A 17,181-nucleotide genomic window follows, 5' to 3' on the forward strand; every position below is an offset into this window, starting at 1 on the left:
GTATTAAATCATCCTGGTCCTTCCTTGAAACAACTGAGAAATTTCATGCTAATATGCAGAAGGACTCTCATTTCTATACTGGAATACAGACGAATACGGGAAACCATGAACAAAACATTCCGCCACGTCCGAGACTGATTTACAGCTTTACCTTTTTAACTACACTACGTAAAACAGTCTGATAAACTACTGGAGCTATTACTAAGTGATATTGAATTGAACATCTCAAGTCATCAGATCCACTGGTTTAAAACCCAAAGTGGTGACCCCAAAGCTGCCTGGTAACTTTATAATCAGGGGTTTGAGAGCCACAAATTATCAGACATATTTGTCACCATAATAGTTGTTGCATAGAAATAGTACTGAAGTACAAAATCATTTTGGTCATGGAAGGATGCAACTATAAAACTGAGGAATTATTCCACATTACTGATTCTAATGACTACAGGGCCTGCTGCCTAAAAAGTCGGGATATCTACCCAATTTTATGAGATTTGGAAAATTAATTTTATATTCTGCATGGATCACATCAAATATAGTCTACAAGTTCAATAAGGAATAATATTAATATTCAAAATAAGCCACATGGATAGATTTCCTAAAAGTTAACATTCCAACTTGCATTTAAAAGCCGTCATAACACTACCCTGCTCAGGCATAAGCAGTAAAGCCCATCCAGGCTATTAATGTCATCAAATGGACACTTATCATCCATCTCAGAGTATACACACTGGATGTTAAAAATATATATAAACGCTGTCAACTGTTAAGTAGAATATTAGCCTGCAATTATTTTGTGCCATTTCAGCTAATAAGTCAATGTGCATTTTAATTTCACTTAAAAGTGACAGAAACAAAAAGCACTACTATTCTTGTATTATAAATATCAATTCTGAAATTAATTTTGTTTCTACCAGGACATGTAGTGAAGATACTTAAAACACAATTCACTCACAATTTGGTTTGAGTACCTCGAGAAGTCCCAGAGTCATTAGTAGTGGGTTCAAAAAATTCATCATTTGTCAGTTTTAACTTAGAGTCTTATCTACTAATGAACAGTCTGAGATTACAATAAACATAGAATGAATAAAATTTTTCCATGCTGTTTTTTTTCTTTTAACTCTCTTGGGTGTCACAAAGTTGCTTGCATGATGATGCTGTCAAGTATATATTTCTTAATAAAATCATTTCTGGTTTTCATTTCCTGTACTGTCTAAAAAGACTATCATTTCCTATGGAAAAAGAAAATCCTTGGGTGAACTTCTTTTCCTTCTTAAAAGTCAAGTTCTTTAATATCCTCCAAACCTGAAGCTGATTCTCTGTTGTGACATTTTGTTTTTATTTTTAAATTAAATGTTGTCAGCTGAATAAATCAGGATGAATCTGCTTAGTTACCTTCAATTTAGAAAATAAGATAAACTATTCTCTCACTTTAAAAATTAATAAGGACAATCTACACACACACATATGAATATCCATAACTTTCACTGTGCTTTTTCCACACATATGCCTAGGACTAAATAAACACAATATACAACAGAGAACTGTATCAGTGTATCATTTATATCTAAATGACCTCTCATAAGAAAAGGTGACAGACAAACAGGTTATACAAAAAAACAGACAATCCTAACTCTTTCTGTTTGACTTTAGAATAACTCACTAATGAAAAAATGGAGTGAGGCAGGGAAAAAGGGAGGCGGGGTAAAAGGGAACCAGGGATAGGGCAGAAAGAGAGATAGTAAAAAGAAGGAAGGAAGGAAGGGAAGAAAGAAGGAAGGGAGGGTGGGAAGAACAAAAGAAGAAAGGAAGCAGAAGGGGAGAAAAGGAAGAAGAAAAAAAGAATCCAACTTGTTTTGAATGACAATTATATTGCATTTTGCCCAGTCCTGAGGTAATCTGAACAGCTATCAGGAGTCAGTAAGAGGCTAGGATGAGATGTCATGAGATCACAGATTTTTCTCATCTAGAAAGTATCTAAAAAATCAGACCACTTTACAGGGGATACTGAATCACAGAGAGATGAAGCAGCCTGTTAGTTTGCACAGCAACTTAAAAAGGGTTCACATAAGCTTCCACTGGCCCAGGTGATACCCTATAGAATGGACACTCTGATAATGCAGAGTTGAGGGTTAACATTTAAAATCCAAAACCCAAAATCCTAAAACCCAAATTTTTAGGTTTTTAAATTCATAGTTTTCCATTCAACCATATTCACTTTTGAATGTCTGGGGGAAAAGTTTACAGAACTTCCTGCCCCAATTCACATTTCTGGGCACAATCCATCAAGCAGGGCTGGGCTGCAGTTTGTGTGTGAAGAGGACCTACTGACAAACGCTACTGAGGGCTACGTGCTTAGTCCAGCAGCTTCGGGACAGATATGACAGTGAGGCAAGGGCCCCAAGCACAGATGCCAGGAGGCTTCTCTCCCTGATGCTGTGCCCCTTCCCACAGGATTCTTTACTTTGTTCAATCCCAGCACCTTCTGGAGGCTGAGGGAGTCCTGAACTGCGAGCAGCACAGAAACCGTCTACAGGGCTTATTGGGTGGATCTGGATGCATGCTTGCAACACATAGAGACATATGCTACTTTTACATACAAAATGCAAGATGTTTATCTTTTATACCATTTAAAATTTATATTGAAGGCCAATCAAATCACCATGACTTTAAAAGTTCCTCTTACTGGTATAAGAGGGACTTATACCAGGTATATGTAACACCCATCTGGTCTTCCCATCTGTCAAATGACCAGACCCTAAACTAACCCCTGAAGCATCCAATCACCTTTTCTACAGATTAAGCACAACTTGGGGGTGTCCCAATTTTTAGTAAATAGTAAAAAATATTTCTAAAGTATTAGGAGCACACTGTAAATCTAGCAAATGTCTCTTGGCTCTTTGAGGTGACCAGCCTCCAAAAAAAAAATTAACATCACAGGAGTTGAAATTTCTAAATGTTTGAATAGAAAAATAGAAGTCAAACTTCACTACTTCAGAAAAGTACTTCCCTACAAAAGGTAAAAGTTACATACATATGTACATACATATATATTAATATGTATGTTTATATACACACACATACACCACATGCTCACACACACACACACACACACACACACACATACATATAAGAATTCAAGAGTCACACACACAAAACCAAAATTCAAAGGAAAACACGTACTAAATTATTTAGGCTAAACAAGCAACTACAAAAATCATTGGACCTTAACTACCTCTATTTCTGTGTCTGTCATCATTTTAAATAAGTACATACCTTCAAGAGATTATGTACTTGCACCAGTTAGAGTAACATAAACTATTATTAAAAATATAGCTGAGGCTTCCCCAGGAACCATCACTTGCAGAAGTCATCAGTTCAGTTTGGGAAGAAGGCATGAGGCTGATCTTTTGTTTAGCAGAAATATAACCATCAAATTCACCTGCCATTATTTCAGGTTTCCGTATTTCAGACCCTTAAACACACTTACTTTTTCTCAGAGAACAGACTTCTCCTTGAGCACAACCCTGGGACTGCTGGCTACCCAGAGGCACCACGGCTTTTCTCCTCCTGCTTCGTCTTGCCAGATGGTAAGTGTTCATTACTGGTTTGTTACCTTTTCCTCTCCAAACCTCAGGCTCTGAAAATGCCAGCGCTCATGTACACAACCAGCTATTTTGAGTCTTCTCTCCCCTTGCATCATTCCCCTCAACCAAATCTAATGAGAAGATCCTCTGTCCTTACCAGTGAGACACTTTCATACTTCACAGCCTGTGGTTTCTCTCTACTTTGAGACTTACAGCCTATTCAGAAAAAGTGTGTTTGCACTCCGGAAACTGCATGAACCTCTGGCTGCATGGACTCAAGCTCAATGAGGGCATTTCAATTCCCCTTTGCAGGTAGGAATGATTTGAAGTTCACTTTGGTCCATCTCAGCTCTGGCAATTGGTTCAAGTGGTTAAAGCCTCTTATATTCAAATTCTATTCTTACAGCAGCTCGATTGTTCTACCTTTAACCCAGGAAAAAGAATGTGGTTTATATTTAGGTTAGGGGAAATCCAGACAAGAAATCCATATATCCTTTTCCATAGTGATAACAATCTTTAATTTCACTAAGGCATTGATCATCTGAAAGACATCATGCAAACATTATTAACAATATTAATTTCTAATATCATTTTTATGATCAATTCAATCTTGCATGGATAACAAGTGCTAATCTGATAGACTGCATTTGGAGACATATGAAGGATAAATGAACCTGGAGCTGAACTGGTATTTTTTGCTTTTTAAAATTCACGTCTCTTCATAAAAAGTAGTGTATTCAAAAGCAAAAATGGGCTAGACAAACTTATTTTTAAACACCTTCCCACAGAATGAAAAATGGAGATACATAGCTCATATTTGCAAATATTCCTACTCGTCACTCCCATCTCTGGCAAAGTTTCTAAAAAGCATGCAACTGAAAAACAAGAGAAACTTTCCTGTTTCTGCATTCCTTAGTGGCAGCAGAGAGCCACAAAATAAACTATCTTACATAAATTCTGGAAATACAGACACATGCTTCTTTTACACAGACACCCAAGTAAGATGATCTCTTTACATATAGACACGACTTCTACTTACATTTTTCTCACAATGGCCAGAGATACAGAAGAAGATAAATATATGCTTGAAGCATCCTGAGCACCACAGAAAATATGCCCATGCTTCCTAATTCCAAACAAAGCCAATAATTTTTAACTTCTATGAAAGCATTCTGAAAGGTCTCTTATTTCCTCATATGAATCAATTACAAAAGAGATCTGACAGAAACAGCAAGCTCTAAACAGATTACACTCTGCCTCACCAGCTTGATTCAACAAAGAGCGATGGAACAGAAAATCAAATGCAGCTTGCAAAGTCACATTCACATGGAGCTATAGAGAGGAAGAGGGGAAAAAAAAAAAAAAAAAAAAAAAAAACCTTGGTACTTACAGACTGCAAAGTAAAATGTCCCAGTTTCGCTTTACACGTTACAGCAAATCAAACAGAGATTTCAGCTCTCAGCAAGTCCCTGCTTCCACTACACTGATCATCCACGCAGAACAGGGCCTTATGGATTGCTTAGGCAGCTGGGAGATAATGGGACCATATTCTCAGCTGGGACTAGAGATGCTGAACCGCTCTCCGCTGCGCGCTGCATGGCTCTCGGCCAGCATTAATCAAGGAGGACCCAGCTTCGTGGCTGTGTTCCCCAAAGGATCGACATAATTAGCGCATGAATCAAAGACGCACACTGGGAGAATCACGCACATTTCTAGCTGGCTCTGCTCACATCGAACCTGATTAGGAAATCAACTTGGTTCCCCGATCAAATGTGTTCAACCTTTCGAGGATACACAGCTGTTTATAGATTTCAAGGGAGGGGCAGCAGAGATTAAGGCTTCCTTCCCAATGGGAAATTTATGTAATTCCTCATCTACAGAATATAATGACACTGGTTATTTGGTACATATGGTGGGTTTGCCCTGTGATGTGGTTTGTCTGTTCGGGTTTTTTTTTTTTACAATTCTCAGGAAACTGCATCATTTCCCCTCTGGATCTTATGGGACACGCGTGTGTATATTCTTTGCAGATCTAGACTTTGGGGAGACTGACTGGACTAAAGATAGTCCGGGGACATTTTCTGTCTGCAAATACATGATTCTTCTCACACCTGGAAGTCCAGGGCTTTCAAAGCAGAGGGTTTGGCATAGAACTTAGGACCTCAAATAATCAAAAAGGAAGTGGTGATGCTGATTCCGCTTGTGTATCTGGAATAATAGTCTTCTTTACTCTGTCTGCATGGTGATGCAGTTCGGAGTTGCGAACTAGTAGCCTATGGACATGCTTGGTTTGGCAAGAGAGAGATTTTAGAATTTGAATGTGAACATTTTTAAACAGAACATGTGTTCTGCACTTTACCAAGAGGGTGCCAACTCCTGCTTTTGCTCATATACGCTACCTGCCAGGCCCCGAAGACATTTGCTTATGTAAATTTGACCTTACTTAAGCAAGCATGGGTTAGGGATGTAAAATATTCTCTTTCAGAGAAAGGAGACTTGGCTTTTGTGTCACTCATCAAAGGCTGTGATTAAGGCACCTATGTTATAATTTAAGATTCCAACATACACAAATAGGCCTATGTGATAAAAGGCGGGGCAGAAATTAGGCAGAAAGAAAATCTGAGTTCTAATGCTCACAGTGCTACAAAAATGAGATGATCTACAATATTACTATACATCTCTGAGCCCTGTTTTTCTTATCTGTACAATAGGGCCTTGGTCCAGATCTCTGAGGACTCTCACAGATAAGACAGTCTACTATTGTTCTGAGAGCTAGAAAGTAGGTCTCTGTTAGAAAAGTGCTTACATTTCATAGCAGTGACTTGAGTAATGGGAAGAGAATGTAAGTGTGATGCCTTTTTCTTTTTTGGTCACATTACACTTCAGTGGGATCCTAGTTCCGCCACCAGGAATCGAACCCATGCCCCCTTCATTGAAAGTGTGAAGTCTTAACCACTGGATGCCCAGGGAAGTCCCAGCTATGCTTTTTTTAAAAAAAGCTGTCCTAAATTGGGAGGTCTTGTTACCTTTGAGGGTCCCATGAGAAAATGGCTAATATGCAGCTGTTTAAAGAACTGGAAGCAGCATCATTGATCAGTAAATGTGAGTAAATTATAAATGTATAAAAGGAAAAATAAAAGGTTGGCCAGAAGATGGTTTTGGCTATTTCTATACAAACTCTGTCTGCCTGAGAGTAAAACATCTGGATGAAGAGCCACAAGTCTGGTCAAAATTTTCTTTCATCACTACTTTGATTTGTGGGGAAAGAGACTTCTTCGATTTAAATGAGATTGTTCTATCCTACTTTTTTACACTCCTACTATCCAAAGTAAATAAAGAAAGAGCTTCTCTTCATGTTGTCAGTCATGTCATCTATGTGGAAAAATGTGTATCATCAAGGTCAAGACAATTCATGCTGCCCTAGGGTTTTTGATATTGGCATCAGGGAATCACAGAAAAATGGATCTATACTTTTATGATGCTTTACTGAATAACTAGAAAAATAACTCACCCAAGGAGTTTCCTAGGTGGCTCAGTGGTAAAGAATCCACCTGCCAATGCAAGAGGTACAGGAGCAGCTGGTTTGATCCCTGGGTCAGGAAGATTCCCTGGAGGAAGAAATGGCAACCCACTCCAGCATTCTTGCCTGAAGAGTACCATGGACAGAGGATCCTGGTGGGCTATAGTCCATGGGATTGCAGAGAGTTGTATACACCTGAGTGACTGAGCACTCACGCATGCAATTCACCCAAAGAATACTTGATTTTGCAAAAGATGCATCTACCAGATATTTCTATATCCATTTCCAACTCACTTATTCCAAAGTAGATACAAGGCCTCAAGTAGACATACTATCAATAATTAATAGTAACAATATACACACTGAGGGATGATGAAACAGTATTAAACTTAAGAAAGTTCACTAAACTTTTGAGTAGTTTTATATTGGTTCAATACATTTGTTTCTGTGACTATTGTCAATCCAGTTTCTTTAAAGTAACTATTTTTTAAACATTCCCATGGGTATTTTTGCGATTTGGCATAACTCCTAAAATGACTGGCACAAATCTCATGTTTGTTATTTTTATCTGGCTCATCATTATTGAGACTTTAGCACATCTACTTCATGCAGCTCATGTGAGGTGCTGACAAAAGTAGGTTAATTAAATAGCAATTGTGCATCTCAGTTATATTAACAAACATATTGCTGAAGCAAATGAAAAGAGGAGCAAATTAAAATACTAACATGTTTATTCAGTGGTACAGTCGAAATAGTTTAATTGGTTTTAAGTTCTATTCAGTCCCTCTTTGCCTGGTAATTACTTTGATTCATCTTTGATTATGGTATGCAATAGATTCACTTTGACATCATGTGATTTGCACTTGTTTCTAATGGTAGGTGATAATTACTAACTAAAAATTTCTAACTTCCATCAATTCTTCATACATTTCTCCCCTGAGACATACCATTTAAAATATGAAGTGGTTTATAGTAAAAACCTACATTTGGGTAATGTTTTTTTTTTTTCTTTTAAGGTCAAATCCAACATTAATGTCAAAATAAATATAGCAATAGAAGGAGAAAAAGACCAAAGTGTTTAGTAACTATAAACAGAAGAGACTATCTTCATAAATACAGTAGGACCTGATATATTAACCCAGAATATATTTTGGAAGCCAAAAACATACAATGATTGTTTTACACTTTAGGTGGAAATTATTTAAAAAGTGCATCTCTCTGGAACTATCTACATTTTTAAAAACACTCTTGGCAAGGCTAATAAGAACCTAGGGAATGGGGCTCCTGAGGTCTCTTTCTGGCCACAACACAAGATTCAGCAAGTTAAATACAGTTCTGAGCTTCAGAAAATCTAGGGGAAAAATGAAAGTTATGGCAGTAATTTTCCAACAAGTTGAGGCTTAATCAATATTTTGTAATGCTTTGGAATCTTCAGCAGTAAGTCACTTGATGTGCATATAGCTACTCACCACTTCTTTTAGAAAGTATTCATACTTCCTATTCCTTGCCTCTCTCACTAAAAGAGCCAAAAGTTGAGATAACTGTGACATTTTTCCAGCTGAGAACAAAATTTCAAAGGAATGGATGGTTCAGAAATCACTGCCCAGGGCACCCACTGCAGTGCTAATCTAAGCAGCCTGACTGGACTTTCTTTTCTAACTGAAAGAGAAGGAGCCAGTAAGAAATTAATCAAGAAACAAGCCTCAAGTATGGATCCACACAAGAAAGTGTGTGGCCATATTCATTTTTCCAGAAAGTCATCAGACTCTTTTAACAAGGACACGCCAAGACTGGGATCACAAACTTCAAACAATCTGCAGAGAAAATCGCCCGTTTTTAAAGCTATGTCACAATGACATCAAGTTCACCTACAAGTTAGATAAATAAAGCAGTATGCCTCAATATTTATCTACCACTAGCTACTCAGACGGAGAAGGCAATGGCACCCTACTCCAGTACTCTTGCCTGGAAAATCCCATGGATGGAGGAGCCTGGTAGGCTGTAGTCCATGGGGTTGCGAAGAGTCGGACACGACTGAGCGACTTCACTTTCACTTTTTACTTTCATGCATTGGAAAAGGAAATGGCAACCCACTCCAGTCTTCTTGCCTGGATAATCCCAGGGTCGCGGGAGCCTGATGGGCTGCCGTCTATGGGGTCTCGAAGAGTCGGACACGACTGAAGTGACTTAGCAGCAGCAGCAGCAGCAGCTACTCAGAAATTTGGAGCTATCGTTAACAAAAATTATCTATTAATTTAAAGTGTGCATGCATGTGCCTGTGTGTCTACATGTGTGTGAAGAGAGAGAGAAGGAAAAGAAGAGAGACAAATTGTAGACAAATGGTTTTGCAAATGGTATTTCTTATCTAAATGCTTTTGCCAATGGTATTTCTCATTTGCTTTTAAGGGCAGACTTGATTCATCGTTATTACACTGGCCAAAGAATACATGTCAATTTTATTACCATCTGAGAACAAAAATTCTTTCCCTCAGAAGATTCCGATTTTTCTTCCAACAAAAAAACAGTAAGTTTTAAAAGATTAGTTTTTGACTGTCACACCTCGGGGCGGGGGTGGGGGGAGAGGCGGTGAGGCACAAGTGGGATCTGACGGATAGAGGCCAGGGATACTGCTAAATAGGCTGCAATGCCCAGGACAGTCCCTCCTTCAAAATTATCTGTCCCCATCTGTCAACAGTGCCACATCTGTGAAATGCTGACCCAAAGGAATCTTGATGAAGTCCTCATACTTAGGAATTGAGAGCTAAGATTAAAAACTGACGAAGTTTAACTGGTGGTGGTCTAAATATAGCAGCAGTAGCAAATGGACTGCTTTGCCTTGAAAGTTACTTTAGACTTTACAGTATGCTTTCACAAAAATTACAAGATTCAGTCCAACAAGTAAGTCCAAAAGCTGAGAAAATACTGTAATTCCAAGCCTGTTAGTGCAAACAAATGTGGGCCTTAGAACAAATGGCTGGTGGCAGAATGACTACGTAAAAAAGTCAAGTCAGAACAAGTACCAAATCTGGCCCTCTGCTCCCTCCTCCTCCTTCTCTCAAAACCAAACAGAACTGAGAACAAACCTCAGTCCAGCTCCGTACCTTCTCCCAGTCCACCAGCATGGAAACCAATGAACACATGTCGAAGAAAACGGATGGCCATGTAATCCCATGCATATTTTTTTCTTTATAATTTTCCCTAAACAGATGGATATCCTTTCTTATGTTCTCATTTCAGGAATGTGATCTTACTCCTGAAATAGATACAGTTTTAATAGACAGTTGGGATTAAAAGTCTTCCCTGGTGGCTCAGACAGTAAAGAATCTGCCTGCAATGTGGGAAGACCTGGGTTTGATCCCTGGGTCGGGAAGATCTCCTAGAGGAGGAAATGCAATCAACTCCAGTATTCTTGCCTGGGAAAACCCATGGACAGAGAAGCCTCACAGGCTACAGTCCATGGGGGTTGCAAAGAGTTGGACACAACTGAGCGACAAACATGGCACCCCACTCCAGCACTCTTGCCTGGAAAATCCCATGGACGGAGGAGCCTGGTGGGCTGCAGTCGATGGGGTCACTAAGAGTCGGACACGACTGAGCGACTTCACTTTCACTTTTCACTTTCATGCATTGGAGAAGGAAATGGCAACCCACTCCAGTGTTCTTGCCTGGAGAATCCCAGGGACGGGGGAGCCTGGTGGGCTGCCGTCTCTGGGGTCGCACAGAGTCGGACTCGACTGAAGCGACTTAGCAGCAGCAGCAGCAGCGGAGCAACAAACATTATTTCATTTGGGATTAAATACAGATATGTTTCAATGCATGGACTTCCCTTAGGAATTCAGTTGTTAGACCTCTTTTGTTTACTCATTCAACAACACTTTATTATGCACCTACTAAGTCCACTGTCCATTTAAATTATGGGGGAGAAAAATCGTCTCTCTCAGTATCTGCTTTCCTTACAAACTCCATGTATTTATAGTGTATATCCTACATCATCCCAGCTGGCTCAGAAAAAGTTTACTGCACTTCTCATCATCCACTAAGGTCATTATTATTTATAATCAGCTTTATCACTAATGTAGTGCCCCGTGGACTCCAGATCTACTTCTGAGCTCTTTGGTCGGCTCCAGGGAGAGTAGGCGCTAGGGAGATGGCAGGAGCTTTTCATTTCACTCTTTGGCATCCCTTCTATCAACTGCAAAAAGCCTTGTTCAGGCTTTCACATGAGGGGAGTCACAGCTCACCTTTGTTTCTTAAACAGAAACTGTCTCCCCCTAGATCTGATGCAGATGAAACAAGACGAGCAAAGGGTACCCAGAGGATGGAAACTGAGAGAAACAGAACCAAATCCAGAAAGGCCTATACATGGTTAGATTACCAGTGTTACTTTAGGAAAGAAGTGAGTGTCTGATTAGAATGGGCTAAAATTTTCTTATATTTTATGGATCAAAAAAGAGGAATACGATGCCTGGTTTCTTTCCTACCTGCATTGAGAAAATGGATTAAAGTTTTTATTTGTTTTTCCAAAATGGACTGATTCCAGATAGAGAGGAACAGACAATTGTAGAATACATGGAAATCAAAGATTAAGGCAGAGTTCAAGATTCTCTTGAGCGATTTTAAAAGCTCTTTTCAGAGAAACCTCTGTCTAAATTTATACCCTCCTATGCTCTGCATCTATATGATGTAGAAACACTACTAGCAAATGACAAATGTAGGGAAATCAACCTTTAATTCTAGAAATCTAAAGTTTATATAATCTACATGATACAGTCACATAATCATATATAACTCTAAAGTATACACCTGTTCTATTCTAAGTGGTATATTTGAGACTTTTAAAATTTAAGACAGTTTTTAATTTATTTTTTTAGGGGAGATTTATTCGGAGCACTGAATAATACAGCAGAAGGATGACTTCTGTCCAGAGACACTTTAAGTTTTCTGCCATGGACCATCATAATTTTGAGTGTTTGTCAGAAACTGCTATGCAATTTACATGAATTGTTTACTCTTCATCACAACCCTATGAGTTAGGTGTCTTTACCATTCCTGTTTCATAGATGAAGACACTGAGAACCAGAGATATGAGCAAGCTGTCCAAGAGCCCTAGCTCACAAATGGCAGATACGGGTTTTTCTTAAACTTTATTATGCAGAACATTTATTTTTCACTGTTGGCAATTTCTTTTCCTTTTCTGATCATGTTCATAATGGAAAATGTTCTTAAGTTTGTTTGTCTACAATAAGCCAGTGGTTCTAAAGTTTGACATTTTAAAACAAGTTGATACAAAATAAAGGAAATGTATTAAATCTTAAAATTGATGGGTAGGGTTGATCTAAAATAACATATAACATGTAATAACTTTAGATAAGATAATGGAGCACTAATTTCAACTTGATCATCTGGACTTCCTTCTCCTCCTCCCCTTTTTTTGAATAATTTCAGACTTAGAAGAAAGTTGGAAGAATGATACATTGAATACCCATATATTTTTGACTTAGAACTAAGGTGAACATTTTCATGACTGCTTTATGCTTTTACTCTTTCTTCTCTCTCCTTTCCTTCTTCCTTCTCTCTGTTATATTCATTTCTCTCTGAGTCATTTGAAAGTAGCAGACATCCTAAAACTTAACCCTTATGCCACTTTAAGAAATCACCACATATTTTTTTGAAGCTTTACTAGTTACTGTTGACTTTAAAAACATAAAATATTTAATGTATATAATATCATGTTTTTGTTGTTCAGTTGCTAAGTCGTGTCTGTCTCTGTGACCCCTGGACTGTAGCATGCCAGGCTCCTCTGTCCATGGGAATTTTCCAGGTAAGAATACCAGAGTGGGCTGCCATTTCCTTCTCCAGATCTTCCGAACCCAGGGATCGAACCTGCATCTCCTGCACTGGCAGGCAGGCTCTTTATCACTGAGCGACCTGGGAAAGTAGGTGATACTGATTTCTCAGTGCGCTGCATTTGGAGGGAGGGATTGTCAGTTTACCCTGTTATTGGTGGCATTAAGCTTGATCACCAGATTTCTCTATTATAAATGTAAAGGTATCATTTTACTTTTGTAATTAGTAAGTAACATTTGGAAAATACTTTGAGACTTTATGTCATTTTCTCTAAAAGTTTTTCACCTACTTATTTTGGCAAACCTTGATGAATCTTCACTGAATCAATTTTTGTAATCATGGTTACAGAAGACGTGGATTCTCCAACCTCAATAATTTCCCATCTCTGGTCTTAGAAGATCGCAACCTACTCAGTCTACGCTCTCACATACATCAGAGTGGTGGCAACAAATGCCATTCAGAAGCACCAAGTCTCTGCAGTTTTCTCAGAAACAGAGGCCAATGATAATCATCAAGTTCCTCATGAAAATTTGTTAGCAGCTCCAGAACAGCAAAGGTTGGAAGAAAAATATAAAATTAACCATTTGGGGGGACTTCACTGGTGATCCAGTGTCTAAGACTGCACTCCCAATGCAGGGGCCCAGGTTTGGTCCCTGGTCAGGGAACGAGATCCCACGTGCTGCAACTCAAAGATCCCACATGCCACAACGGAGATCAAAGATCCTGCATGCTGCAACCAAGACCAGGCCCAGCCAAATAAAGAAATAAACACTTTTAAAAATAAAACTAACCATTTTTTTCAAGGGGAAGATGGAACTTTTCAGGATAAACCTGCTATAATTCCTCAAAGTGATGTCTTAGGTTGAATAATGAGACATTCCCCTTCATATCTATAAATGCTAAAAATATCAATGCTACACTTATCAGATTAGGGTCACTTTCAGCTTCTGCAGAAGGCACTCTATATTAAGAAGCCAAAGAGTTCCTTTCAGACATTTTAAATTGTGCCATTTATTGATCTCTAAAACGTTCTGTTTTGCTGTAGCGTTTTTCACTTGGAAATGAATAAGAAATGAAAAGCCCTGGTTGAAATCCATTCTCCACAGTGAAGTCAGAATGCCCTTTCCAAAAGAGAAAATTAAACATTATCCTCCTGCCTATAATCCTTCAAAGGTTCCTATCAATTACCTGATCAAATCTAAAAACCAATTCAAATCCAGTTACCACCCCAAGGACCTCCCTCCCTCACTGATTTGTACTTTCTATTCCATTTGTCAACCAGGATTTTTTCCTCTTCCTTCCTTGAAAACATCATGCTACCCCTCCCCTCCATTGCAACTGTATCCTATTTTTACAGTGCTTCTTAACCCAAAACGTTCCATCAGGAGATATGTCCAACCTTTTAGAGGTAGGTCTCACTGTCAAAGTACAAAGGAGCATACTCTGGAGTTGGGCAGCCTGGTATCCTAGATTCTCCATCTTACTGTGTGAGCTTGAACAAGTTACTTAACTTCTCTGTGCTTCACTTTCTATAAAATGGTGATAATGATAGCAATTTTCTTTATCATATTAGTATACATCTATTTATCCCTCTATAATATGCTTCCATTAATCCAAAAAGGACTATTTTAAGATGAAGCATTTCAAACACATTCTTTATTCTCCCACACCAGACATCCCCATACCCCCAGGATAGCATCACTGATGTCTTTGTGTTCACATGATCCTCAGGCACACGGCTTTGTAATTATCTGGTTATGCAACTATTTGTCTACTAGAATAGGACCTCCTCAAAGGAGCTATGATATCCTGTGCAATTTTGCTACCCTAATATCTAGCTCAGTGGTGTAGCTCAATAAAGGCTTACAGAATACTTTTGAACATGTGTGTAGCTATAAAGCCATGCAACAATATGGCTTTCATCAGGTACCTGTATAATTTGACAATTCAGTTTTGAGTACTAAAATGATAGGATTAATAATAACAAAACCATGGTTATTAAACTTTATGAAAGAACCTTCACATTTGATTCAGGCACTAACGTTCTATCTTCACTTGGTAAATTAGTAGTCAAGTATCCTCAAGTAAGCCAGTTCACTTTTTGGGAGGTTTTTTTTTTTTTTTTTTAATCTGTAAAATTAAAGTGAAGTTCTAAAAACACAGTGAGCTAAAACATTTCCTTTAAAAGTCATAAAAATGCTAGTTAAAAGAATAAGAGAAATGTAACAAAATTACACGCATGCACATGTAGAAGTATAGCTGAACTCGAGAGGAAAAAAAAAATGCCAAGAGAGAGGAGATGGTTAAGCTGATGAATGAGGGCCTACGAACCCTAAGGGCTGGGGAGACCAGCTACACATCTGCAGGTGCGGTTCACATAGGCTATCAAGTGAATGGACTTCTGGAAACTGTGCAAGAAAGCATCTCTGGGGGCTAGAGAATGCGCTGTAGTACCTGACAGGGACAGGAGAAGCATAAAACTGAAACTTCACTGCAAAAACAATACAATCACTGTTTACTTAAGCACCTTAGAATTCCATGTATAGGTCTTCACAAGCATTTGTGATTTTATATATATATATATATATATTTTATATATATATATATATAAAGAAATATAAAGAATATAAAGAAATATAAAGAAATAACATGGAACTCAGGCATCCCAGGTGGCATAGCAGTAAAGAATACACCTGCTAGTGTAGGTGACACAGGATGTGAAGGTTCGATCCCAGGGTTGGGAAGATGCCCTGGAGTAGGAAATGGCAACCTACTCCAATATTCTTGCTTGGAAAAATTCCATGGACAGAGGAGTCTTGTGGGCTACAGTCCATGGTACTATAAAGAGCCAGACTCAACCGAGCAACTGAGCACACCCATTAAGATGTAAATATTCAGTGAACTGGCCACATATTAGGATCTCATGATATAAATACATATATATTTTTTACTAATATTGACTTACTATATTTCAACAGGACATTTAAAATGATTTTGTCTGTTTCTAAGTCAAGGAATAAGTGGTTTTGGTGGGATAAACAGAGGGAGAGAGAACAAGTAACTTAAGTGAGTAAGTGAGATGATTCACTCAACTTACCATCCATTGGGTGCTAAGCAGTGTACTGGTTATCTCTGAGCCACACAAATGAATGGTAACAATTATGGAATTTATGTTCTGGGGAGCAAGACAGACAGCACATAAGCAATCAATAAGTAAATTAAATAATAAGAGATTCTGTTAACAACACTGCAAAAAAATTTTTTAAAGAGTCCTAAGATAGAGAATAACAAATTTTGGTTCTACAGTATTCATCAGATTTGAAAAGATCAGTAATCACTAAAAAGCTATATTAATAGAAAATGTATGAAATTTTTATATTCCACAATGCTGGCCTAACTTTACCCAGGTTTTGAGAGAATAACTACACTCAACCTCCCAAATCTCTTCTTAATAAAATGACTTAGGTTTCTACATGTGTGCACTCATGGACAAAGAACATTACAGTGTTCACTGCACGTGTCACTGGCAAAATCACTGACCGTGGATGTGAAATGTATCAAATTCTGGATTTTCCAAAGATAAGCTAAGGAGCTAAGTCATTTGGAAGTTGAAACGTTAGGGTGATGGAAACTATGGGGCACAGACTTTAGATACTGTGAGGCTAGTTCACAGGGATTATGTGTGTCAAGTTAAGGATTTAACATATGATTTAATCAGGGTTGAGTGTTTATTAAAGTTTTTTGAAAATTATTTGGAAGAAAATGATGATGTGAAACAGTATTAGAGGAACACAATGAAATATTTCTGGAGAAGGAAATGGCAACCCACTCCAGTATCGTTGCCTGGGAAATCCCATGGACAGAGGAGCCTTGCAGGCTACAGTTCAAGGGGTCGCAAAAGAGTCAGACATGACTTAGTAACTAAACCATCATTATCACTTGGGAACTAAGATCACAAATGCCACATGGTGTGGCCAAATTAAAAAAAAAAAAATTGAAGAAGAGAATTATTCTTAAGCCTACAAAAATCCTCAAAAAAATAGGTCTTTTCTTCCTAGAATGTCTAAGAATGTCCAGTACCCCAGGAAAAATCAAGTAAGATGATTAAAAGCAACTGAGTAGATTTAAACCAAAATTTCCTATAAACACATCAGATGTCATCAAGAATAAATGTCTTTCTTACTGGTAGAATTTTGCAGTGCCAATATGTTCTCAAATGACATGAAA

General features: G+C 38.2%; 1 protein-coding gene across 7 annotated transcripts in view; it reads right to left on the reverse strand.

Moving 5' to 3' along the window:
• The window catches only part of CNTN4 (contactin 4), a 1,025,129-nt gene that overhangs the window by 588,419 nt on the left and 419,529 nt on the right, over positions 1–17,181 (reverse strand). The window contains exon 4 of one of the 7 annotated variants that reach the window (XM_070776305.1): positions 16,052–16,129. The exons of 3 other annotated variants lie outside the window; for them this stretch is intronic. The gene's annotated coding sequence lies outside the window, so the exon portion shown is untranslated. Of the gene's footprint in view, positions 1–3,490; positions 3,863–4,626; positions 4,881–4,977; positions 5,232–16,051; positions 16,130–17,181 lie in introns of those variants that run through there. 3 more of the 7 variants (XM_070776309.1, XM_070776308.1, XM_070776307.1) reach the window with 3 other exon arrangements.

The sequence above is a fragment of the Bos indicus genome, chromosome 22 (assembly GCF_029378745.1).
Source record: "Bos indicus isolate NIAB-ARS_2022 breed Sahiwal x Tharparkar chromosome 22, NIAB-ARS_B.indTharparkar_mat_pri_1.0, whole genome shotgun sequence".
In the NCBI taxonomy this organism is placed as follows: Eukaryota; Metazoa; Chordata; class Mammalia; order Artiodactyla; family Bovidae; genus Bos; species Bos indicus.